General features: G+C 31.8%; 1 protein-coding gene across 3 annotated transcripts in view; it reads right to left on the reverse strand.

Annotated features, from left to right (window-relative positions):
- Window positions 1-27613, reverse strand: part of Egfr (epidermal growth factor receptor) — a 266434-nt gene that overhangs the window by 114054 nt on the left and 124767 nt on the right. For 2 of the 3 annotated variants that reach the window (XM_085820085.1, XM_085820082.1), the window contains exon 1: window positions 4844-5091. The exons of the other annotated variant lie outside the window; for it this stretch is intronic. The gene's annotated coding sequence lies outside the window, so the exon portion shown is untranslated. Of the gene's footprint in view, window positions 1-4843; window positions 5092-27613 lie in introns of those variants that run through there. 3 annotated transcript variants of the gene reach the window in all.

A 27613-nucleotide genomic window follows, 5' to 3' on the forward strand; every position in this document is an offset into this window, starting at 1 on the left:
GTGAAATTGAACAAATCTCAGAGATTCTTCATAATGGAAAACCAGTTCGAAAAACAAAAAAAAATTTATGAACTCCTGCAGCTGTAAGAGACATTTACAAAAACTGGAGCTAATATTTATTTGATTAAACGTCTTCTAGTAGATAATTACAAATATAGTAGAGCTTTGTTTATGCAATGTAAAGGAAGAGATGATATTTTGCATATGCTGTAATCAGAACACACACACACACACACAAAAAAAAAAAAAAAAAAATTGTTGTTCAGTTGTTAAGAAAAATGTACACTGCTAAGATGAACAGAGAAAAGACTGAAAAAAATTTAATGGCAATACTGAACACTATATTGGAAATAATAAACAAAAATGCTATTTTTATTATTTTGTGGTGTTTACAGCTGAATTTTATGTGCCGTAAGTGCGAAGAAAACGGCGTTTAATAATAAAATTAAAATGGGGAAAGGGGGAGTTGAGCTGGCAGGAGTAAATCCGAGAGCATAAAAAACATTAACAAACCCTCTGATGCGACCTTAATCTGAAATCTTTCAGATTTTTTTGTTTTTATTTATTTATTTATTTATTTTATCTTTTTTAATGACTGATTTAAATAAAAGTACGTTTGATTTTCTTCCTTAGTTGGACACATTGAAGAAGTTATTCAGTATTCAATTATGACTGATCGTCATATATGTCGTATATCTTGTGGCAATATAACTGTTAAAAGGGCATTTTTTTTTTTTTTTTTTCGTAGTATTTATTTTCAGAAAGATTCGCCAGGCTTCCTTGAGAGGAACACAAGTTTGCTACAGAAATAATATCTGTTCTTCAAAATACTTAGAATAATTATTCGGATATTCATAACTTTGGATATTCGAAACTCAATTACACAGTTTATAAGATATTTCTCCCGCCTTCTTAGCATGGCTTCGTTGTGGTGGTGGTCTGCACGCTGGGCGCGTATTCCAGAGGTCCATGGTTCGATTCCCGGCGAAGGCGTTGCTCATTTTTCATGACTCCTGCTTCTAAAAAATACCTAATGTCTCTACAAGTTATCCAGAACTTTATTATTTGCCGGCTATTTAGAACTCTAGTTATCTGGATACTAAAAACTGTAATTAATCTGATATTCATTACTCGGATTATCCGGATATTTAAATCTTTAATTATACAGATATTCAGAACTCCGGTTACTCAGATACTCGTGACAATGATCCGGATGTATAGAACTTCAGTTATTCGAGTATTCAGACCTCTGGTTATCCAGATATCCAAAACTGAATTATCCGGATATTCAGAACATCCCCTATCCGTTCGGATATCTAAAACTTTTGTTATTCAGATATTGAAACTCCAAAATCAGGATAATCAGAGCTTTAGTTTCCTGCCGAATACCCAGGACTTAAATTATCCCGTTACTAAGAAATGTGATAATCTGAATATTCAGAGTTCTAATCATCCGGATATTCCGAACTCTGGTTATTCGGACATTCAGAACAATAATTCGGATACTCAGAGCTTTGATTATTCGAATATTCTGATCTCTGATTATTTACTAGATAGCCATATCTCCAATTACCCGGTTTGCATAACTCTAATTATCCGGATATTTAAAACTCCATGGCTAGAACTATATATCGTTAACTGAAACCTATAATGCACTTTTTATTTTAATTATAGAAGTTTAATGTTTCCTGTCAGTCAATCGTTAATCTTGTGATATTACTGATTATGATTATCGATGTTATGATTATTTGCTCTTATTTTTCCCGTAGCTCTCTCAAAAAGATTCGCCAGGTTTCGGTGGGTATGTAGATCTCGCAGCCTGCCTTCCAAAAAAAAAAAAAAAAAAAAAAAAAAAAGGAATTTTACTACAGAATTACGATATATGTTTATTGTTACAGAGGGAACATGTCATGGAATTCTTAAATAAAAACAAAAGCAAATGAAAATGAAACAACAGATACTTTGAGCAAGTATCAGCACTGTCTATATTGTTGTAGCCATAGACAGACTTCAAATTAGGAAAAAAAGAAACTCAAGCTTCATGTTTTGTCACTTTCCAATTTAAAGAAATCGATTTTGTCAAAAATTACGAAATCTAACTTTTATATGTTTCTCCGATCTTGATACTTATATTCAGGAAGTATCATACACACTTTAAAAAATAAGTTTGTTCATATTTATAATAATTCGTTTAAAAGTACAATAATATTTTTATAAAAAATTACTATAATAATTTAAATTAATTTATTATAATAATTTGTTTAAAAGTTATATTCATTTTCAATTTTTTAATTTACGTTTCAGTCTTTCAAAATTTTTTAATGGTAAATAATAATAATTTCTTTTTCAAGGTGTTAAACTCTAAAGTGTTTCCCCCAAATACCTTTTTTTATATTTTTTAATAACTGGAACTTTCTGCTAAGGTTACATTTTTTGTTAAGCAATATCTTTTAATTATTGCTTCTATTCAAAAACGGCTTACTTAGCAGGTTTCATTGTCAATGAAGAACACTTTTTTGGGCGTTAGAACATCAGTTCACGATCTGCAAACGTCTCAAAAGGAATAATGCTTATTAGCTGCATATTAACCATAAAACTATCACAGCTAAAAATAAGAAAAGTTACGACGCAAAAATAAAAAAATGAATTCCAAAAACATGTAATTTCAGCTGTCTCTTCAAAACCAAGAACAAATATATGTACCATTTAATAGCTTATTGACACTTCGAAGACTTATTACTGTTCCTGCTTTATAATAAATTTGTGTCCGCGATAAATGCGAAACGTTGCCAATCGATGATGCATAAATTCGATTTATCTTCCATACTGTAAAAGTTTCTTGCTGAATATAGTTACTTATTTAAAAAAATATTGGCCTAAGGCTTGTTAACAGCTACAACAATAATTATTTTATAATCTAATAGTAATAAATAAAATACTTTTTTAATATCTTCACACTGCAAGCTTTCATTAATATTTTGATGATTTTCTTTTAATACTACATTATCATGTGCACTAAAAACTAAATCCAAAGGTATAATGAAATTCTCGAGTACTATGCAGCTTGCAAGTTTACTGCAAACCTTTTTCTTTAATATTTTGATAGAGTTCTTTTCGTTTTACTCTAATGTCAACATTAAAAATTGAACCTAACGGCATCATGAAATCAATTTTATAGTGACATGCAGATTTCAAACCTGCATTTTTCATACTTTGATATTTTTTTTTCTTTTCATGTTACACTATCACCTGCATTAAAAATTAAATTTAACAATATGATGAAATTTTAAGTAACATGTAACTTTTTTTTAATATTTTGATAATTTTTTTCTACTTCATTATCATCTACGTTAAAAATTAAATCTAATGGTACGATGAAATCTCCTTTTTTAACATTCTGCAATTTTCATTTCATAATGCATTATAATCTGCATTAAAAATTAAATCTAATGGTATGGTAAAATTTTACAGTAACAAGTAGAACACAATCCTCTTTTTTCATACTTTGATAATTTTCTTTGCATACTACATTATCATCCACAGTAAAAATGAAATCGAACGGTATGATGAAATTTTATAGTGATAAATAGATTGCAAGCCTCTTTCTTTAATATTTTGATAATTTTCTTTTCATACTGCATTATCATCTGCATTAAAAATTAAATCTAACGGTTCTGACGAAATTTCATAACGAACATGCAGATTACAAGCCTCTTTTTCTCATGCTTTGACAATTTTCTTTCTATTCTACACTATCATTTGCATTAAAAGTTAAACATTTCACGGTATGATGAAATTTTACAGTAACATGTAGATATCAAGCTCCATTTTTTAAATTCTGATAATTTTCTTTTCACACTACTTTATCTAGATGATAAAGTAGTGTGAAAAGAAAATTATGGTATGACGAAATTTTTATAGTAACATGTAGATTGCAAGCAGCTTTTTTTAATATTCTGATATTTTTCTTTTCATATTACATTATTATATGCCTTAAAAATTATATCTAAGGGTCCTACCGGAATTTTATAATGACATGCCGATTGCAAGCCTCTTTATTTCATACTTTGACAATTTTTTTTTTTTTTTTTTTTTTTTTTTTGTCAAATAAGAACAATTTTAAACAGTAAAAAATATTTGCAATGACAAAAAGTTTCGCTAAAAAATAAGATCTCTTACTAAAAAGCAATTTTTAAAAAATAATTAAAAATAATTTCAGTGCATAAAACTAAAGATAATTTCTATGGATTAGAGCCGTTTTAACTCAAATGAAGCAAGAAAAAAAATATATTTACTTTTTCCCCCTCATTCATTTTATAACTCAGAATTTCACAAATATTATATCATCTGAAGAATTGTACAGCCTGCAGCAATAATATTTTTACAAAAAATATACTTAAAATTTTTAAGAACAAATATTTAATACTTTTTCCGCAGAGTCGCGGAGGAAAAAATAAATAAAAAACAACAGCCTGCAGAATAAATATTACTATGAAAAACGATTATAGCTTGCAGCAGTAATCTTTTTACAATACTGCAGCCTATTAAAACCCAGATATTACAGACTGCAGCAACTTCCATTAACGCATGCAAGTTTTTCATTTTGTTTATGCTAAATCAAAAATAATTTGTAGTATTTAAATATTACTGCAGAATAAATAATTTTTACCAAAATACATACTAACGCTTAGAACATTCCAGTTTTTAAAATATATCAATATTTTAATACAGATTTTTAATGCATATATTTTCTAATTGATGATTTAGATTTGCATTACTATTTTTCAGCAATCGCAGTAAAAGCAACAAAGAAAAAAAAATATTTTTTTAAAAATCCGTTTACCTTGTTTGCTTTGTTTACTTTAATCTCCTCAGTGGTTGCAAAACATCGGATGAGAATTCCTCGCCTTCTTTTGCCAATTTAAACTTTTAAAAGTAAGTAAAGTATTGCAACGAAGAACGATCATAGAAATATAAGTCCCGCACGACGAAATAACAATGCAATTTGTGTATTATTTGCTACCGATAGCATTTTCTTGACCACCTTTAACGCTGCATCGTCCGCAATCTTAGGTAGATTCCGCGTTAAGAAGTAACAGCATTAAAACTCGTTTCGCCCCAAGCAAGTCAGGTGCCGATAGAGAGGTGGGGTTACCAGATTTGGCCTTTAATCCCCACATTTGGTTAATTAAGTGCGTTTGCGTTAAGTGTTTTTAATTCTAGCCCGGAGGCAAGCTACTATACTCAATCTACATCAGTAATTGAAGCGTTACGCCCCGGAGGAAGAGATGTAGCTGTCTTTTAAATTATTTATTTTTTGTCTGCAAGCACAACGCTTTAGCATTTAAATTAATTAGAACTATAATGCTCAGCAAATGCGCGGTGGACGTGATTTTTACAGCGGCAGGGGAGAGGCAAGCATCGTACCTAACTGGCAGACGATTTTTTTAAAATTGTTAACGAATTTACATAGAAAGAAAACAATACCAGCTGTTAACATTTTTATTCCAATTAGAATTTAAATTGGTAACTCTTCCCCCCCCCCAAAACTTTTTTTAGTTTTTTTTTTTTTTAAAAGTTTTTATGAGAACGAAATTTAAAAGATTAATTTCAGCTTAACCACGTAACATTTTTTAACTTTAAATAAAGCATATGATATACTTTAAAATAAACGTAAATAATTTTATAGTTGAAAATAAAAATTTGTAGACGATTTTTTTAAAAAATTTTAACGCCTTTTTTTTTTAAAGAAAACAATATAAGCTGTTAAAATTTTTATTCCAAATTAATATTTAAATTAGAAACTACCCCCTTCCTTTTTTTAAAATCCTTTTTCTTCCCTCCCACATTTTAGTTTTTATAATAACGAAGTTTATTTTTATTTCAGAAGATGAAAATTTTTAATTTAAAAGAAAGTATGTAAGATAATTTATAAAAATAACATTAAACATTAAAACAAATCTAAAAGCTTTCAGACTTTCTATTACGTCCAAAGGGACTTTTCTTAACGTTTTGTATGGTACCTTTATTTATTAAATATCATGTTATTCGCACTTAAACCATAAAATTCAGCAGCAGGATCACAAAATAATTTAAAAAGAGCCTATCTTTACAATTTCCGATACACATTCTCACGCGCCGGAGTTAATTTTCCCCCCTCCCCCGTTCGGAGTCGCCATTACTCGCTTTGAAATTATTGAGTTTGTTAATCAAAAATTCGTTAAAGTTTTACAAAATATGAAATACGTAATAAAACAAATTCCAAATTTGGGTTTCCAAAACTCCCATATTCGAGTGGAGGACTAAGTTATTCAAAATTTGATGGCTCTACGCACCGTTGTTTTTTCACAGTGCGAGATACATACATACATTCATGCAGATTCTTCATTACTTAATTCTTTAACTATTAATACGGGGCTCTAATATTTGGTGGCAACAATTTGAAGTGAAACGCCATTTATAGTGAACCAACGCAAAATGCCAAAACGAAATTAATAGGTCTTCTGGGAAAATTGCCCCTTTGGGCTAAAAAAAAAATCTAATATTCTGACAAAATGGCATTCGTGATCACAAGAAGAGGCGCTTTATGTATTGTTATATAGAGAATTTAGAAACAGATGTCTTAGAAACAGAACGCGCACTATTATTTTCTTTTGTGGAACCGTTAAAATTATAATTTTCTTTTATGAATTTTCCAATCAACTAACATACGCTATAATTTTAAATTTTAATTTCCCATACTTCTCAGAGACGGTTTCTTCATTTCGAATCTTAATACGAAATTTAAAAGCAGGAAAGCATCGCTTGAATCTTGGAACTCCGCGAATCTTGAAAAAAGATTTGAGAATTTAAAATTCCGATTTTGCACATTCATCCCAGTCACTAAAGGGAAAAACGAAAAAAGAGAGAGAGAGAGCTTCCGGATTTTACATTACGCCCAAAAGGGTGTTTTCATGTGGTGTACACATTAATTTTTTTTTTTTTTTTTTTTTTAGTTTTGTCCGATGCAGAGTCTCGCGCGTTTTTCCGTACAGTGTTGCCATTGCTTGCTTTGAAATCGTTGAGTTTCTTAATCAGAAACTCATAAATGCTTTACAAAATAGGAAATAGATAATAAAACAAATTCCAATTTTGGGCTATGCCCATATTCGGTTGGAAACGTACGTTATTCAAAATTTGAAGGCTCTGGGTACCGCTGTTTTATCACAATGCGAGAAAAATACATACATTCATGCAGATTCTTCATTATTTAATTTCTTTAAATATAATATTTAATTTCTTTAAATATAATATAATTTCTTTAAATATAATATTCTTTAAATATAATAAATCTAATATTTGGTGACAACAATTTGAAAAGTGAAAAGCCGTTTACAGTGAGCCAACGCAAATGCCAAAACGAAATTAAATTAAACGAAATTGCCCCTTTCGGCCTAATAAAAATTTTACAGCGGGAGGAGGGACATCATCCATAACTGGCAGATGATTTTTTTTTTTTTTTTTTTTTTTCCGAAATTGTAAACATATTTCATTAAAAAGAACTAAACTACCATGGAGCAAAATATATCAGCTGTTGGCATTTTTATTGAAAATGCTAATTAAATATTCCATATTAATAGTTAATTAGCATAACTCATTCTCCGCCCCAATTAATGAACGAAAGTTGAACTACCTACTTCTTTTCAGTATTAAAAAAAATTCCTACTCATGCAGTTGAGGAACCCTTTTTAATTTTTTAAAAATTTTTATTTTTTATTTACTTTTAAATTGTAAAAATAAGAGGGTTTCTTCTTGCTGCTCTTCGAACATACACTGGTGTGCAAAAATAAAGGACGAGACGGTTTTTTTCAATATAACTTTGTACAAAAGCTTTCCAAACCAACACATTTAATACCGTAAGATCCCCAATACGTAAGGACATGAGTAATGTAAGCGACATTTACTAAAAGAGAAATCAGAGGGATAAAAAGAAGCTTTATTGAAAAAGTAGCATGGAGCGCAATGCGACTGAAGGCCGAAACATCCCTGTGATGGGTGTCCAGCAAGAAACATCCGGTCTTTAATAGGGGATATGATCTCCCCGACTGCTAGGCAGGTTTCACAGCGTCTGCCCATGCTGAGAATAAGGGTGTCAATGAGTTGTTGAGGCATTGCTGCCCATTCGTCTTGATGCGCCAATCGAAGCTCCGGAATCGTTACTGGTGGTAAGGTACGAGCTGCCAAGCGTCTGCCTAGAAAATCGCATACATGCTCGATGGGATTGAGATCCAGAGATCGTGCCGGCCAATCCATACGTTCAATATCCTCACTCTCTAAGAGCTGTTCGGCAGCTACAGTGCGATGACATGGTGCATTGTCGTCCATGAAAAGGAACTGCGGACCCATAGCGCCTCTAAAAAGACGCAGATATGGAAGAAGAATCTCGTTACAATAACGGGTGTCGTTGACTGAACCTGCGTCGAAGATGTGAAGGTCTGTGCGACTACCAAGCATGATGCCTCCCCAAACGAGAACACCGCCACCTCCATACCTGTCCCTTTCAATGATGTTCGAGGGATGATTGCGGCTTCCCCGCTCTCTCCAGATGAGTATGCGATGAGAATCGCTTCTCAGACTGAATCTGCTCTCATCTGTAAAGAGTACTCGTCCCCATTCATTGTCTCTCCAATTCCGGTGTTCCCGGCACCACAGAGAACGCCTTCTCCGATGGGCAGGCGTTAGAGATACACACCATACAGGGCATCGTGCAAACAGACCACCACTGTGCAGTCTTCTGGTCACGGTAAAACGCGATACCAGTCGCCTGTGTCGTGTGTCTAGCGATTTCTTCCGCTGTCTGCCGCCTGTTTCTTCTGGTCTGTAAGGCAATATACCGGTCATCTGCGGGTGTGATTCCTCGTGGACGACCACTACTAAACCCCCGGATAGCTGTTCCTGTAGTTTGAAATTGTCTCCAAAGTCGTAAAACGATGCTGTGAGGAATTCCGAACTCTGCAGCCACACTTGTCACACTGCGGCCTTCCTCCAACTTCCCAATGATTCGACCTCGGGTAGAAGCATCCAGATGTCGTCTAACAGATTGATTATTCGCCATTTCTCGTTGAGGCAGCAACTCGGTGTGATTTTAACTGCTATACGGCGTGCAATCTCTTTGCCAGAAATACTGATCTTACACCGACAACATGCTTTATACTACTCAGACACTCCCCCATTACGTCTACCTGAATATCTGCGCATGCGCTACCGTACATCACCTTACTTAATCTCCTGATTGGTCTTTCTGTCCGCTCTGCCTCTTCGTTCAGCTGATATGCTAATTTTTCGACTTCGTCCTTAATTTTTGCACACCAGTGTATACGTTTAACATTTACAATGCTCAGCAAAGGAGACATGAATTTTACCAGGGAGTGGGGGTAGGAGCATCCTCCGTAATTAGCCTACGATTTTTTTAAAAATGTAAATATATTATATTAAAGGAACTTAATAAGATTTTTTTCTCCCTGTGACAACATTGCCAATTGTTAGGAGTTTTACTGATCACAGAAATATTCCATGTTAAATATTTTAAAAGCAAAAACTAGCAATCCATTATTTTTTCCCCACCGATTCTTATGCCATCGAAAGTTAAATGATGAGCTTCCGCTTCAGCTTGTGAAAAACGTTTTCCCACACGGGGAAAAGAAACTTTAAAATTTATTTGTATTACTTATTATTATCAATATTTATTTATTGGGGAAATGTAAAAATAGGAGAGTTTCTTCTTGCTATGAGCATATACTTAATTTCCAATTTAATGTCCAGAAATGACGCGGATGACGTTATTTTTACGGATGATAGAAAATTTTATTATAAAGAACGGAGATAATTTCAGTGAAAGCAATACCAAATATTAGCATTTTTATTGACTGTATTACTAAATTATTAGAATAAAATGTTTTTTTTTTTTTTTAAAGCTTTTACGTGAAGGAAATTTAAAAGACAAGTTTTCGCTTCTGCGTGTTAAAGAAGGGTTCTTTTTATTTAATTTTTTAAGAGTAAAGATAAGAGAGTTTCTTCTTGTTAGTTTTTATTAAATTTAATAATTTACATTCTTTTTGAATTTTCATTTGCAACCGGACTTTTTATACCAATTTAAAATAAAAAAAATATATGAGACGCTTTCATAAGGGTGCCCCGCTATAAAAGTACTGGCATTCTCACGAACGCGGGCTGCTGTGCAAAAATAATTAGATACACTTAATTAGATACAAATGTGAATAATTAGATACAAATGTGCCAGTACTCTAATGCATGCCGACCGATGTTCGAAAGAAAGATACCTTCGTAAGAGTGCCAGCATTTCAATCGTTATTTATAGAATTCGATCGTAATTTTTTTATCGTTATTTATAGAAACCTTCACACGAAGTGTGCTAGCCTCGCCATAAGTTGTGCTATAACCGTTATTCGGAAAAACATACGCCTAACCGGTACACTAAATAACGCTAATGCCGTACCGAATGGATCGGATACGAATCTCGCCGAAGGCAGGATGTTCGTAAGCGTATAGTGTCTGTTCGGTAAGGGAGTACGCACGGCCATAATTGAAGACTTGAGAGCTCCGAGACAGCAGATGATTATGGATCCCCTTCTTTATCATTTCTCCCAACCATAACCATTTTTTTTTTTTTTTTCCTAGGACAATTTTCTTAATAGTAACCGTGTTGTGTGTGTACTGTGTGTGTGTGTCTATTACTGTGTTGTGTGTGTACGGGTTCCTAATAGATTGAATGCACACAGAACCGATAAAAGCTTGATAAAATATATTTTTACTGAAACACACACTTTTCAGGTCTGAAACTTTCCACAAAAATATTCGTCCAACTCTTCTCAGTATCACAGAATACTACTCTGAATTCACATTGAGCTTAACAACTGAGAAACTAATGCTCTTTTGTTTCTCAGTTGTTAAGCTCAATGTGTGTAATTAATCTCAATGTTAGTCCCCCCGGCAGCCGAGAAATCTCTAGTACCTTCTATTATTCGAAATTACTGAATGACATATACGTTTAAAACTACATATAGGGAAAGGATACGGTTACAGTTACACATAGGGATCAATTACAGTTATTCAACTACAATACCAATTATAGTTATACAGGTACCGGGCCAAAATGTCGCCAAATCGTTGCCACGTTCGGCAATTTTTGGCGATTTCTCGTCAATTTAACGAGATAGCCACTTACCTCATTGTTATTAAACAGGCTTGCAGCTGTAATCTTATTTTTCCTGCAGAACTACGTCTCTTTCAAGCATTTCATACTATATCATGCAAAAAAAAAATAATACCATTTCACATATAATTTTACAAAAATTATTTACATTATATACTAAATTTGTAACATTGCTCCCTTCCTGAGTAATGCACGTCTCGGACTGTACACTGTGCAAAAAAAAAGCGGGGACAGTTCTATATCTCTCGTTCTGCTAGGGCGATTAACCAAATTCAACTTGCGTTTTCCATGTCTCTAAAGTGCGACTTAGGATATATATTAGATTTATATATAGCAATACTATAACGTACGTATTTTGACATAAAATCGGACTTTTTCTGAAATAACATACCGGTTTTATTTCCCATATATCGGTTCTACGACTCAAATTATGCCTAAATATTAAATTTTGTAAAATTTCGTGCGGAATTTACGGAGAAATTTAAAAATTTATCCTGGCGTATTTTTTTCCAGTTTGCGCCAAGAATAATTTACTTGGCGAACTTCTTAATTTATAGCAACATATTTTCCTTTCCTTTATACTTCCTTGTACGAAGTAAAAAAGGAATTGTAATCGCGAAAAGTTTCAGGCAGCATATTTCAACGAAAATATCCATTTTTACCGATTTCGAATGCAATTTAACGATGTTTTTGCGCGATATTTGTACGTAAGGACAGAATAAAAGATTCTTTTCCTCCCAAAAAAAATATAAAACTGCTTTAAAATGAATTCTGAAGAGAATTTTTCATGGCGTCTGTACGAACGTATTTACGTACGTATCTCGCATAACTCAAAAACGAGTAGCCTCAGACCGTTGAAATTTTGTACATAGGACTACTAAAAGATGTAGATGCAAACCTCGTATTTTGGTTGCAATCGGCCGCGCCAAACGTATATAAATATATTTATCATGGAGGTAAGAAAGGGAGGAGGGTCCAACCCGCGCTAAAAGTGAAGCACTGCTTTGAAGCTTGGGTCACCAGACGGGGTGTTCTTTGTTTACATTCAGAAGCTCGCTTGACAAGATTCTGATAGTATTTCGACACATGACAGTTCCATAGAAATCGAAAAAGGGACACTTTCGCATGAAAGAAACATTCATAGTGGGATGGATAATAGCAATTTGTATAGTTTACTGACATTTACGCAAAAATCACATCTTGGTTATTTTTCTATAACTAACAAGAGCGATTCTGATTATGAATTTGTTTCATAAAATTCTAAGCTGTTGCACTACAAAAATATATATTTTAAGAAAAATGTTATACTTAAAGAATGAAAAATACCTTACGGTACATTTAAACGAAAAATATAGTGAATGCACAGAAATTAAAGATTTGCACATGCCGGAAATGAAAAATAGGAAATATGTATGGGTATTTATGCATGTGCTTGCAAAAAGCATGTATCTGCCTTTGACAAAATACTTAAATATTCATTAAATTATTTATAAATGCATTTAAAATGAAGAATTTATTCACTTATAAACAACTGTGAAAGTACTGTGAAGAAATCTAATGATTAAATGTATCTAATTTATAATGATTATAAATGTTATCTAAATATATAATAAACTTAGTATTGAATTGTAAACATAAATTGAAATCCTGTTGACGAATACGTTATAAAACTATTTAAGCAAGAATTGTTCGTATTGGAAAGCAATCTGTTAAAAGGTATTGTAAAGCAAATGCTATGAGATGCGCACTTAAGAACGTAATAAAGAGTTTTGGAATATGTATTGTTGAAATGAAGGGTAAAAAAAAAAATTTGATAAGTATAATTAAAAGAATTATTCCCCTTACATTTTATAATAACTCAGTTACAAGTTTTAAAAAATACTTTAAAAAAAAAAAAACTTATTTTATTCCCTTTCAGAAATGTTCAGAGAAAGTCAAGTACTATTTAAAGTATTTCGCTAATTCCTAATAATTCTCTAATTTAAAAAGAACCGAATAGAGCATTAATTATAAATTGTTGCCAATCTAGAGAGACTAATCTTCGCAACAACAAAGATAACGCCTTCATTTATTCTTGCGAATTAAATCATGCTTAATCCTATCTGGAATTTTTTCGAGGCAGCATATTTATAATAAGGAAATAAGTGTTTAAGATTTACTTAATTTTTACTAATTTAATTTTTAATAATTAGTAATTTAATTTTTAATAATTAGTAGTTTAATTTTTAATAATTAGTAATTTTTAATACAGATATTTTGAGTTTTTATGCATTTTTGCCTTTTCGCGAAGTGAGAACTGAATTAATTGAATGAGAAATAATCAATCGTCTGTGAAAAGTTTCTTTTTTGTTTTGATTGCTTAATTTCTTTTATACATCGTTCTAGCTTTATTATAGTATTTGAATAGAACATGTGGCAACGATTAGATAAATTTTGTGCATTCTGAGTTATAATATAAACGATATATAATACTGTTAAGTGAATCTAGCGCCAGAGTGTCGCTTTGGTAAACAAATACTAGAGTGAATTTTAAAGAATGCATTTATTCTTTTGTGGTTTATGCGCTGTCATCGAAGTAGATTTAATTAAATCCAATAAGTTTAAACGAAATGCAAGAAAAAATGTTTATAATTTAATATTCCGTACAAGGAAGTCATATGGTGTACACATCAGATTTTTTTTTTTTTTTCATTGTAAACGAGCGGAAAAAAGTCATCGTTCATTATTTCAAATAATTTTAACAAAGTAGTAAACCACATTTGGTGTTATTATCGCTTATGACAAATTTCAAAACGCGCCTAAATGTAAATTCATGTATACCTTAAGAAATTTTGAATAAAATCTCTAATTTTTTGCAGGTATGCTCAGAAATACATCCGCATTAAGATGATGGCAAGTAGTTTATAGGTTATAATTCAAAATTTTTTTCGAAAAATTTATAAAAATTATTTAAAAATACAAATAAAAAAATTCATCAAAAATACGCGAATTATATTTGGATTAACCCTAAATTTCGAATTCTGGAAGAAGGAATCACGCAAGCTTAATAATAATAATAATAATAATAATAATAAAAAGAGAGATTAATAAATGTATATATAATCGAATTAGCATTGAGGAGTTAAAATTTTGAGAACTGCACGTGCGATTTTTGCAAAAGTTGGCAGTTTGGAGGAATTTGAGTCATAGAATCGAAACCTGGAAAAAATTGGCATGTCATTTCAGAAAAGTCCGATTTTGTGTCAAAATACGTATATTAGATCAACGCTACACATAAATCTAATACATATCCTAAGTCGCGCTTTCGAAACATGAAAAAGTCAAGTTGAATTTCGACAATCGGCCCAGTAAAACGGGAGATATAAAACTGTCTCTTTTTTTTTTAGTCCAAAGGGGCTTTGTCTCTGAAGGACTATCGTTTTCGTTTTGCGATTTTGCGTTGAATCACTATAAACGGCGAATCTCTTTTCAAACTGTTCCCACCAAATGTTAGAGTCCTGCATTATATTTGAAAAAAAAATTAAATAATGAAAAATCAGCGTAAATGTATGTATACGATAAAACAACGGTACACAGAGCCATAGAATTTTGAATGACGTAATCCTCCTACGAATATGGTCATATGGAAGACCAAATTTGAAATTTGGAATTTGTTTTATTATCGATTTCATATTTTGTAAAACTTCAACAAATTTTTGTGTAACAAACTCAGCGATTTAAAAGCGAGCAATGGCAACCCTCTAGGGCGGGGGGGGGGGGACCTTTTTAACTCCAGCGGGCGCAGAACTGTGTATCGGAAATTCTGAAGATATGCTCATTTTAAAATTATTTTGTGACATTGCTACTGAACTGAATTTTATGGTTTAAGTGCAAAGAACATGATATTTAATAAAAAAGGGAACACACAAAACGTTAAAAAAACGCGCCTTTGGACATAATTTAAAATCTGAAATCTTTCAGATATATATATTATATATATATATTAAGTCCAAAGGGACTTTGTCCCTGAAGGACTATTGTTTTCGTTTTGCAATTTTGCGTTGAATCATTATAAACGTCCGTTTCACTTTTCAAACTGTTGCCACCAAATGTTAAGAGTCCTGCATTATATTTTAAGAAATTAAACAATGAAAAATCTGAATAAATGTATGTATATTTTTGGCATTGTGATAAAACAACGGTACATAGAGCCATCGAATTTTGAATCGCGTAATCCTCCTACGAATATGGTCAAGTGGAAGACCAAATTTAAAATTTGGAATTTGATTTATTATCGATTTTATATTTTGTAAAACTTCAACGATTTAAAAGCGAGCAATGGCAACACTCTACGGCGGGGGAGGGGGAAAGCTTTTTATTTCCAGCGGGCGCAGAACTGTGTATCGGAAATTCTGAAGATATGCTCATTTTAAAATTATTTTGCGACATTGCTACTGAACTGAATTTTATGGTTTAAGTGCAAAGAAATACGATATTTATATATAAATAAAGGGAACACACAAAACGTTAAAAAAGCGCCCCTTTGGACGTAATTTAAAATATGAAATCTTTCAGATTTTTTTTTTCTATAGTTTTTTTTTTTTTTTTTTTTTTTTTTTTTTTTTCCCTCGCAGTGTACAATCTCCTTGGACAGGAAGCCATACTTACAACAAACGAAACTCAATGCAATTGTAATCAATCGTTATTTCGTAAGTGTTACAGACTCTATTTATTTCTTATTTATGGCTGTAAAATTAACTGATGGGCGAAAGTGATTAACTCTGCACTTTTCTTACATGCCCATATTGGCACGAATCCGAACAATAGCTAACTGTGGTTGGTATGCCAAAAAAAGAAACAAGATTTAAATTTTCTCTTACTCATCACTCAAAATTTTGGTTCTCTCCTTTAATTATACATTCTTAAAAAATATTTTATACAGTTGCATTATTTACATATATTTTGACATACTTTACGTATAGTAACTTTGCACATTATACAAGGATTGTTCGCCCCCTCCCATCCATCTTCAAAGTGGATGAAGTTGTCCTCGGTAATACAGGGTAAAGCTTATTTGCAAACGATTGCTATATAAAATTATGGTAATTCACAAGACAAGACAGTGCAAAAATACTTTACTAAATGCTTTTAAATTAAATTTATTTTTTAAACTTTTAAACTAAATAAATTTTGTTTTTAAATTTTAGTTTCAAATAGGGTCATTTAGTAATTGGTTCTAATTAATAATTAATTTTATTTAAGTAGGAAAAAGTACAATACTCGCAATCGAAAACATGGAAAATACATGGCTTATTGCGATCAGCAAATAGGTTAATACGATCAAAATATTATAGAATACTTTTTTCAAACTTTCCTTAGAATTTTATTTGAATTCCCTCAAAAATTGCAAAGCTTTGTTTCTTTTAACTTCAGAACTCTATAAAAGTTTTTGTAAAAATGCTGAACTACTAAAAATTTTTGTCTGAAAAGTTTTTGAAAAGATTCTGAGTTTAAAATCTGAAAGGTTTCAGATTTTATATTACGTCTAAAGGTGGTGTGGTGTATTTAATTATGGCAAAGCACACTAGGGCTATCTGCCTAAGAGAGAGATGCCTTCGTGGAGGACTTTCTAAGGGAGACTGGCTCGTATACACGTTACACATGGGGAAAACCAAACGAAAACACCCATGCAGCCAGCCCGTTCGCGGGATTCGAACCTCGGACCGAACTACCAGCGTTCAGCGACTTTACCGCTCGGCCGCTGGTGAGCCGCTTTACGTCTAAAGGAGCGTTTTTTTAAAGTCTTGCGTGTTACTTTTATTTATTAAATATTATCTGATTTTTCAGTTACCGATCAAGCAGAGACGAAGTTTGTTAGCGTCGAGTTGACGTATGGTAAATTTTAAAGAACTAATAAAGGGTACTTTAACCCTTCTCTTGCGTGGTTACTACTACTACAGTCTTTCATGCTGCAGTGCTCCTGTTGGACTCTACACCTTTATTTATTAAATATCATGTTCTTTGCGCTTAAACCATAAAATTCAGTTCAACAGCAATGTCGCAAAATAATTTTAAAATGACCATATCTTTAGAATTTCCGATACACAGTCTCTCGCGCTGGAGATAAAAATGTTTTTCTGTACAACGTTGCCATTACTCGCTTTGAAATGTTTTGTCAAAAATTTGAGTTTGTCAAAAATTCGTTAAAGTTTTACAAAATATGAAATCGATAATAAAACAAATTCCAGATTTCAAATTTGGGCTTTCGGATGCCCATATTCGCAGTAGGATTACGTCATTCAAAATTGGATGGCTCTAGGTACCGTTGTTTTATCACAATGCGAGAATACATACATTTATGCAGATTCTTCATTATTTAATTTCTTCAAATATAATACAGGGCGATATTATTTGGTGGCAACGATTTAAAAAGTGATATGCCGTTTATAGGATTTACATGCAAAACTGCAGAAGGAAAACAATAGTCCTTAAGAGATAAAGCACCTTAAAAAAAAAAAAAAAAAAAAAAAAAAAAAAAAAATTGTACGTTAATTCCTTCCAAAAATGCTAGTTTTTTTAATTTTATTTTAATTTAGATATATATAATTTATTCTTAAGAATTCTATGCAGTCTTTTTAAAAAATGGAAAGTTTTTATTTGTTTATTTTTTTACTTTTCAAAACACTAAATATTTTTTTAATGCTGCTTTTATTTCGTTTTTTAATTTTTAGAATTCTCAGTAAATTTCTTCAAAAAATGGCAAAATATGATTTTTTAACTGCTGCAGAATTTTGACTAAATTCTTTCAAAATACAGAGAGGACAGAACTTTAATGTTTAAATTGCTGAATTCTGAGAAAATTTCTTCAAACATCTCCAACTCTTTTATGTTTAAATACACAATTTTAGATACTACCTCGCAAATTTTTTTTATCTTAAAAAAAATCGCAACAACTTTCGTTTTGAATTGCAGAATTTTTACATAAATACCATCTTCGGATGAATTTTTTCAGAAGAATTTCGATGAAGAAAACTGTCACATTCATGGAAGTTTAATTTCAGATGATAAGAAATATAAATAGGATGTAAATTATCCAAAAAATGCGATGGGGAGGAATCTTGTGTTTTAAAAACGATTATTATCATAATTTAATATTTTGAGTAAATGCTTGGAGACGCAGTGTTTTAAATACAAAACGGAAAAATCACATAAAAGTCGGACTTGGAGATTTATAGAATAAGAAGGCGTATATTTTCAAAAGGTTTCATTTCAAATTTTTACAAATTAATTCTTATTCACTGATCAGATAATTTAATTAATAAATATATTCATTAATTAATTTTCTAAAAAAATATATGATGTCTCAGGAATGATTTACTTAGTTGCTACTATTGATTTAGTTAAATGATTAATGATACTTAATGATAAGTACATACTTTCTTAAAATGGTTTTATAAAAGATACAAAAAGTGAAATAGTGGTCTTTTTCCTGTACTAAGTAGGCCTCTTTTCCTTTTTAAACTTTGAAACTTTCTTGCTGCTTACTGAGGATGAAGTCCAAAATTATTAGGAAAACGCTATTGGTCTCCTTAGAGATCTATCTGTTCTTTCTATATAACAGGGGTGGCCAAACTTTGCATCGACGAAAGCCGCATACTAGAATGTGAAAACATTCAAGAGCCGCAAAAATACAAAAGCGCGTGCATTTAACATTTAATAAATAAATATCTCTTTTTAATTTCGAGAAAGTGCTAGAAAATTCTCGCGCATTTAAAAAGCTTATATAAGCGGCATGAAAATCTCTCACTTCGTGGTAATTTAGTTAGTTGCTGTTTTAAGAGTTTGTTTAGAAAACTGCTCTTGTTGACTGTAGCGAATTCGCGGATTAGCTTTCTCTAGCTATTAAGTTCTGTTGAACGTTTGAGTAGTTAAAAGATAACTACTGTGAGATATTGTAATACTGTACGAATATCTAATAAAATTTAAGTATTTTGTTTTATTTATTTGTGATAATAATAAATCTTATTCATTTTTCATCGGACTTGAGCTCATATTCATAATCAATTCATAAAGAACCCTTACGCACGCAACAGTATTTAAGAGGCAAATCCAGGAATTTTTGTCGCTTTATTTAAGTGCAAATCTGGGAAATCTGGTCTCTTTATTTAAAAGATAATTCAGGATGTGTGGTCGTTTAATTTAAAAGTCGATCTGGGACTAGAATCCGAGAATTCTGATTACTATTTAAATGGGACCAAATTTACCGTAATGTCTCTTCAGTCAGTCTGGTCACTATTTAAGTATCATTCTAGGAATCTTCTCATTTTATTTAATAACTTTCCGATTTTATTAAAACAAGAGCTCAAAAAACCTCATATTTCAGCAACGTGAATGGCAACAGAAAAGTTGGCAAATTATCTTGTATAGATAGATCTTGGGGATAAGCATTCCACACTTTCCCGCCAACTATATCAGCAGAAACGTGCCTAGAGAAGGGGGAAGCAAAATAAGGTGTGAAAGGTGCAGGAGATTTGAAATACTATTTACTCCTTTCCTGGAGCTTTGCAGGTGTTACAAATATGCCATTGACAAAAACCCTGACTGTGAATGAGAGTTATAGTTCCCTTTCAAGGTATTTGTTACTATAAAAGGCAACACGAGTGGAGTAACGTACGCTACTACTAGAAGTAGTTTTTCTTGTCTTTACCCATATTAAATTTTTACGTGATTTCCAGTTTTTCAAAAAAAAAAAAAAAAAAATCTGAACGGTTTCAGATTTTAAATTACATCTAAAGGAGCGTTTTTTTAACATTTTGTGTGTTACCTTTCTTTATTAAATATCAAGTTCTTCGCACTTAAACCATAAAATTCAGTTCAACAACAATATCGCAAAATAATTTTAAATTGAGCATATCTTTAGAATTTCCGATACACAGTTCCGCGCACTAGAGAGAAAAAGGTTTCCCCCCCCCCCTTTAGAATGTTGCCATTGCTCGCTTTTAAATCGTTGAGTTTGTTACTCAAAAATTCGTTAAAGTTTTATAGAATATGAAATCGATAATAAAACAAATTCCAAATTTTAAATTTGGACTTTGAGATGCCCATATTCGCAGTAGGATTACGTCATTCAAAATTGGATGGCTCTAGGTACCGATGTTTTATCACAATGCGAGAAACATACATACATTTATGCAGATTCTTCTTTATTTAATTTCTTCAAATATAATACAGGGCGATAGTATTCGGTGGCAACGATTTGAAAAGTGATACAGCCTTTTAAAATTTTCAACGTAAAACGAAAACAATAGTCCTTCAGAGACAAGGCCCCTTTGGACTAAAAATTCTCCTTTTCCTTGCACCGGGGGAAACAAAATTCATGAAAATATTTAACCTAAGGTTGCTTTTTTGCTTAATTTTTAATTTTATTTTGGCATGTTCTCTTCCACTGAAGAAGGGATATGCTCTAGATATACCATAAATTACCTTTTGCATTTAAGACATTTACATCTGCCTGTTCCAAAGGTGAAAGTACCTATTTATGTGCTTCTAATTCTATTTATACTAAATTAGATGACTTCCACGGCTATTTTTTACCATAAATTACCTCTCGCATTCAAAACATTTGCATTTACCTATTCAAAGGGTGTTGAAAGTGTCTGTTTATATATTTCTAGTTGAACTCCATTCTCGTCGTCGAATGTTATCGTTCAGTTAATATTATCAAAATAGATGTGGACAAACGTGATCGTGTTAAGTGGCACCTACTGTATACAGAATTATTTTAAAATTTATTTCTTAATATAAAAAATGGATTCTTTCGGATAACCGATTTATGGTCCAATGTGATCATATTAAGCGGCGCCTACTGTACACAAAATTGTTTAAAAATTTATCCGTAGTATGAAAATCGATTAACCGAACAAATCGATTTGTTCGGATAATAGATTTATTGTGCAACATTAAGCGGGGCCTACAGTAATTAAATCAGCACATCTATGTATCCGAAGTACGAGTAAAAAAAAAACTTTTTTTTTTTTTTTTTTTTTTTTAAATTTCGCAATTTATGGATACGGGGTGTTTGAAAATGGTAAATAAGCCAGATGCGGCAATTTCCTTTTTTATTTTTTTTTAACTACTAATTCCTGTTTATTTAATGTCAAGATCTTAACTACATTCCAAATTCGTAATGCAAGATAAATATATGAATATAAAAATCCTCATACGAAGCTATAAATTGAGCGGAAAATATTCTCACTCTAGGATTTGATGAATCGCTTGCAGTTATTCAATTGGATTTTTTCCATTTCATGTAATATTTATGAAACACAATTCAGCCTTCAACGATGTCTTTTTATGATGTTCGTACGATTAACGGAGTGTCTGATTTTTCAAATCGCCTAAAAAAATAAGTCCAAAAAAGAGAAGAGAGGAGGATTAAAAAAAAAGTTTGAAAGGTTTCAGATTTTAAATAACGTTTCTTTTAACATTTTGCGTGTTACCTTTATTTATTAAGTATCATTTTCTTTGCTCTTAAACCATAAAATTCAGTTCAAAAGCAATATTGCAAAATAATTTTAAAATGAGCATACCTTAAGAATTTCGGATGCACAGTCTCGAGCGCTGAAGATAATTTTTTTTTTTTTTTTTTTTTTTTCCGTACAGTGTTGCTATAGCTCGCTTTGAAGTCGTTTAGTTTGTTAATAAAAAATTCGTTCAAGTTTTACAAAATATGAAATCGATAATAAAACAAATTCCAAATTTCAAATTTAGGCTTTCAGATACTCATATTCGCAGGAAGATTACTTAATTCAAAATTTGATGGGTCTAGGTACTGTTGTTTTCTCACAGTGCGAGAAACCGAGCTATACATTTATGCAGATTCTTCATTATTTAATTTCTTTAAATATAATACAAGACGATAATATTTGGTGGCAACAATTTGAAAAGTGAATCAACGTTTATAGCGAATCGAAGCAAAATGCCAAAACGAAATTAATAATCCTTCTGGGTAAAATGCCCTTTTGTACTAAAATAAATAAATAAATAAATAAATAAATAATAAAAAAAGGCGAAAAACCCACTTGCTATTTCATCGTTCTATTTATTATAAATGCTAATTATTTAATTAACGCTTTCTAATAATCATCAGTAGAGTGTGTAATGACTTTATGAATTTTTGCAGAAAAATGTTTTTGATTTTTTAATTTCATAGAAGGAATTTATGTAAAAACTACATATTAAGACCAATATTATGGAATGATTTATTACAGAATAATGAGTAGTACAGAACAGATTATATAAAGCAGAATATGGGAAAAAATTCAGCATGATAGAATACAATAAAAAGTACAGCTGAATAGAAAAATATTTAGAATAAAATAGAATGGAATATACCGTATTTCCTCACCTATCCTCCCACCCTTTTTTTATCAATTTTATCACCTGAAAATCGAAAGGGGAAAATGAGGCGAATAAATTACTTTCGTAGAACGCGACTACTGTGGGAACATAATGAAAAGCAGTCGTGGATAAACTATAGGTAATTATCAGAATATTATTTCTTTAAAAGAAACCTACACTCCGATAAGATTATATAGCTGTATTAACATTACAATATCGAACACGATATCTTCATCAAAGAAGATATTAAGATACCTTCTTCCATTTCAATCTATCTTAATGAAGATTCAAGATAGCTTCATTAAGATATCTTCGAATCACAAGATATCTTCGAATCATAAGATATCTTCATTTCATTTCAATATTCGAATAAGATATCTTCATTTCGAATTCACTTTTTTCGAAGCGGTACACTTTTAATAAATTCGATAATAATTTTCTATGAAATATGAAATAAAAGTGCATTATAAAGTAAGCAAAATGTTTATAATTTAATAAATTACAAATTAAATAACAACGCAAAATTTGAGATTGATCTCTCTGTATATATATAACTTCATTTATATCTGAGCCTAAAAATGGTAATGTTTCTCTCATTTCGTGATTCAGATTTAAAAATTTGGATATTTTTTCGTTTTTATGTTGGTCAAAGCCAAAAATACGAATACGCATAAATAAGATGTAGAAAACTATAATAGCATATTTAAAGCTTTCTGTTATATTGTGGGATAACTGTATCTAAGATTAATCTAAACTACAAAACAATTTTTTATTGTATGCATTCGTAAAATTTGGCACACTTCAAGAACTTCATGGCAATCTAAAGTGCCACGGTTAAGAATCACTAAGCTGGGAGGGGATACGCAGTGATATTCGATACATTTTTCCCGCTTTTAGCTTTGCAATTTTAAAACCTAGAACTGGGGGGGGGAAGGATCTGACGTAGGCACCACATGACTTCTTTGTACGCCTATTAAACATACAATTTTTTGCAGCACTTTAAACCTCGAATTAGTCTAACATAATGAACCAATCTCTCGAGGACTGCATATTGAAATGACAACGAAAACTGCATATTTTGAAATTAAACATCCTGGTCTATTTTGTTTGCATGCGAAATAGACTTCTTGAATATTAATTTTTTCATAAGAAACAAAAAACTCTCCCTAATATAAATATAGGAACCGGAAGACCGCATTAAAAGTTAATCTTCTTTATTTGTATACATTTCTTTCTTTCTTTTTTTATTATTAAATTTGAAACTGCCAAAACATGAATATTTTTGTCATTTAAAACACTTGCGGCAGTATATGTCTACGACCAACGATTGCGAAATCAATTCGCAACAGACCCTTGAATTCATAATTTTTAATTAAACATATCCCCTCTTCAAGGATACATTTTGCAGCATGTTGCGTCACTTCCTGAGATTTCTATGCATTGCGAAAGACTTCTCTCCAATCGCTGCTCAGAAATAAAATAAAGACTTTACGAGTTTACAAATACTGCTGCAGTTATTGCGCAACACTCTTTTGCCGCTTGCTGTGCCTAAGAAAGTCACGTCTCTTCGCTAAGCTTCGTTTTCTATTATCTAAATTGTAAAATGCGTCTACAGAAATTGTACGGCACTTTTAGTGCCCTGAATGTTGCACCAATTAAGCAAAAATGTATTTTTTGAAGAGTCATTCCTGTTCAAAAAGAATGTTTTAACTCTAAAGTCTGATCGTTAAAAAAATAATTTTTATTTTGAACAGGAACTAATCTTCAAAAATACATTTTTGCTTAAAATGATAACACGTTAGGGATGCTTAACACGCCCCCACAATTTCTTCATACGCAGTTTACATTTCAGATAATAAGAAGAGATGTAGAGACATTAGGTTTATTTCAAAAGCAAGAAACATGAAAAATCGGGGCTCGAGCCACGGACCTCTCGAATACGCGCCGAGTGTGCTGACCATTACACCACGAAGGCATGCTAAAAAGGCGGGAGAGATACCTTATATACTCCCCCCTTTTAAAGGGCGACTGGGGTTTCAGGGGACTCAATCGCCAAATCCTGGTGGTGAAGAATCATCATTCACCACTTTTTAGTTCGGACGCCACTGTAGAGTCATCAGGTTATTTCGAAGCAGGAGAGATGAAAAATGAGGAATGCCGTTGCCGGGACTCGAACCACAGACCTCTCGAATACGCGACGAGTGCGCTGACCATTACACTACGAAGGCATGCTAAGAAGGTGGGAGAATTAGCTTATAGAGAAAACAATACTTCATACAAGTAAGTATTATTAAGGAGGGAAAAACATACAATTTTACATAATTTAAATACTCTGAGATTTTACATATTTTAAATACTCTAAGAAAATCTGAAGGAAAGGGGGCTCGTTTCCCGTATTGAAATCAGGACTTGCACCGAACATAATTAGAACTGTCTGAGGAGCTATTCAGGACGTCTTGTAACCCAATGGTTATGTCTACTTTAATTTCTAAACAGCGCATCGGTACATTTCGCATCAAGCCATTTTTTTTTTTTTTTTTTTTTTTTGAATTTTTTATTTTTGCAGTTGCGCAAATAAAAATAAAAATTTTAACCAAACGTCATAAATTCCCGCCCTGTCTGCACATGTCATTGAATCTCAAATCGAACGTATTCAGCAAATTATTATGGAAATTCTACATTCGATCGCGTTTTTCGAAGTAGCGCAGATGTTTCTGGGAGCTAGCGCCAAATTCCGATGCCCTTTTGCTACACATATACACACATACGGTTATAAGCTGTAACAGTAGTGGCGGGTAAACTTTGAACGAACAAAGGACAGCTGCATTTGAGAAATATGCAAGCGATCTCTCTTTCCGAGTACTTTTAATTGATTCGGTGATCCTTTTTCCCAAAAATGCAATGAATCATTTTAATGAAAGACGAGCGTCAACAGATGGTTGCAATCAAGCACTGTATGCTGCCAACTCTTTAAGTTAAATGTTGCTTCGGAAATTAAAATACACACATTAAACCAGTAGTCTCAAACTGCTGGCCTCCGAAACGATTTTGTGCGGCCCGCGAATATATATCAGTTACGTACTTCCAAACACGATGCAGTTATGATTTCGAGAATATTAGCTATTATAACATTCATATTCTTTTCGCTTCTACTAAGAAAGAACATGTAGAACGTAGCAGAAAATATTTAAATGGAGCCAGAGCTTGACTAAGGCAGGGGCATTTGCCCCGTACCCCCACATCAGAGGGGGCCCCCAAATTGAATAGAAAATTTATTATTATAAAAATTTAAATACCTTCATAAAGTTCGGTTGTTCATTACTGAAGCAGTGAAGCAACGGGGGCTCCCAAAGAAGTTTTTACCCCGGGCCCCAATTAGGCTAAGTCGGGCCCTGAATGGAGCTCATTAATTTACCAGGGTGATATGTCTTATTCAAATAGTTCAAGACAGATACAACTTTTATTCGCATTTGTCAAAAAATAAATAAGCTCAGTTCCGAATTTTTGCGAATTTGTTTACGAATTTTTTATTAAACTTTTGGCAGTACGAAAAACCGCTTTGTTAGGGAATATAGTTTATGTGAATAGCTTTTTTTCACAATTCGAAATTAATAAAAAAAAAAAAAAAAAAGAGCTCGACTGACCGATGAGGTTTAGTTTGCTTTTATTTGATTATAGCAAAGCACTCGAGAGCTTTCTGTCTAAAAGGAGGGATGCCATATTGGAGGCCTTTCAATGGAAAACTGGCTCGTATACACGTTTACAAGAAACCATGAAAATGGGAAACGTGACGAGAAAAGCCCGTGCAGCAATCCCGTTCGGCGGGATTCGAACCCCGCTACAAACTACCAGTGTTCGGGGACTTAACCGCTTTGCCGCTGGAGGGCTTTGAGAGAAGAAAATATACAATCCGTAATTAAGATAATTTCTCGTTATTTTTTCCCAAGCCCAGAAACTTTCAAGAACTGAAATGTCATAGAGTGTAGAGTTGTACTAAGAAATGAAGATGTTTATAATTATTTACATACAAAGATTTTATTTGTGCGAGGAAGAAAAATCTAGTAAATAAGAGAGTACGTATAATTACACTACGTTGTTATTACACGTATTTCTCAACTTTTGTCCTACCTGGTAAATTTTCGGTGAATCCTTAGAAAGTTTTCTTAATTTGTTTACTTTTAATTTAAATTAAAGTTATGAATATGTTTAAATTACAAACCATAACCAACAAAAATGTGTCACTGATACCAAATTTTAAATTTCAAGTAAGAAATAAATGTAAATTTGATTCCCCTCTCGTGGCATCATTATTTTTGTTTATGTATGATTTGATAAATATTAAGAGAAATTTAAAATTTTAAATACTTTTGATTTTGTTAATAAATTTCTTCATTTTCTTTTTAAAAAATTATGGAAATTTTTTCATTACACACACACACACACACACATATATATATATATATATATATATCAGATAAAAAATTTGAATGAGAGATACTATCCAAGAATGAAGATTAACCGATCAAATAATTTTCAGAAAATTTATGAACCGTCTATAAATGAATTTTAAGTTTTGTTGCTCAGCGCTTCTATAAAATCTAAAAATCTTGCTATCCTTAAATTTTGTTGCTCACTTCTTCTCTAAATATCTCTAAATATATATATATGTATATATATTAAATCGTTATTCCTAAATTTTGCTTCCCGGTGCTTCCCTAATCCTAAAAAAATTACCAGGCCTAAATTCTACCCTACCACAATTCTAAAAGTTTTGCCCAATACGTTTTTTACAGCTGACATCCTCGTAAAGTTAGAAAAATGCAAGGTTTATGTTTCTTCGAAGAATGGTCAACGTGCATAAAAAAATGCCAAAATTTTTATTTTTTTTAACTTAAAAAAGTAAATTTTTTCAAAAATGTGGAGCTTTTATTTTTTTTCCTTAACTCCAGAAATTCCAGAGTAATCTTTTTCAAAAAAATGCCGAAGATTTTCTCATTACTTTTTTTAACTTCAGAATTATTT

Source organism: Stegodyphus dumicola, chromosome 1 (genome assembly GCF_044657685.1).
Source record: "Stegodyphus dumicola isolate Sdum_Otavi_A_Nest chromosome 1, ASM4465768v1".
NCBI lineage: Eukaryota > Metazoa > Arthropoda > Arachnida > Araneae > Eresidae > Stegodyphus > Stegodyphus dumicola.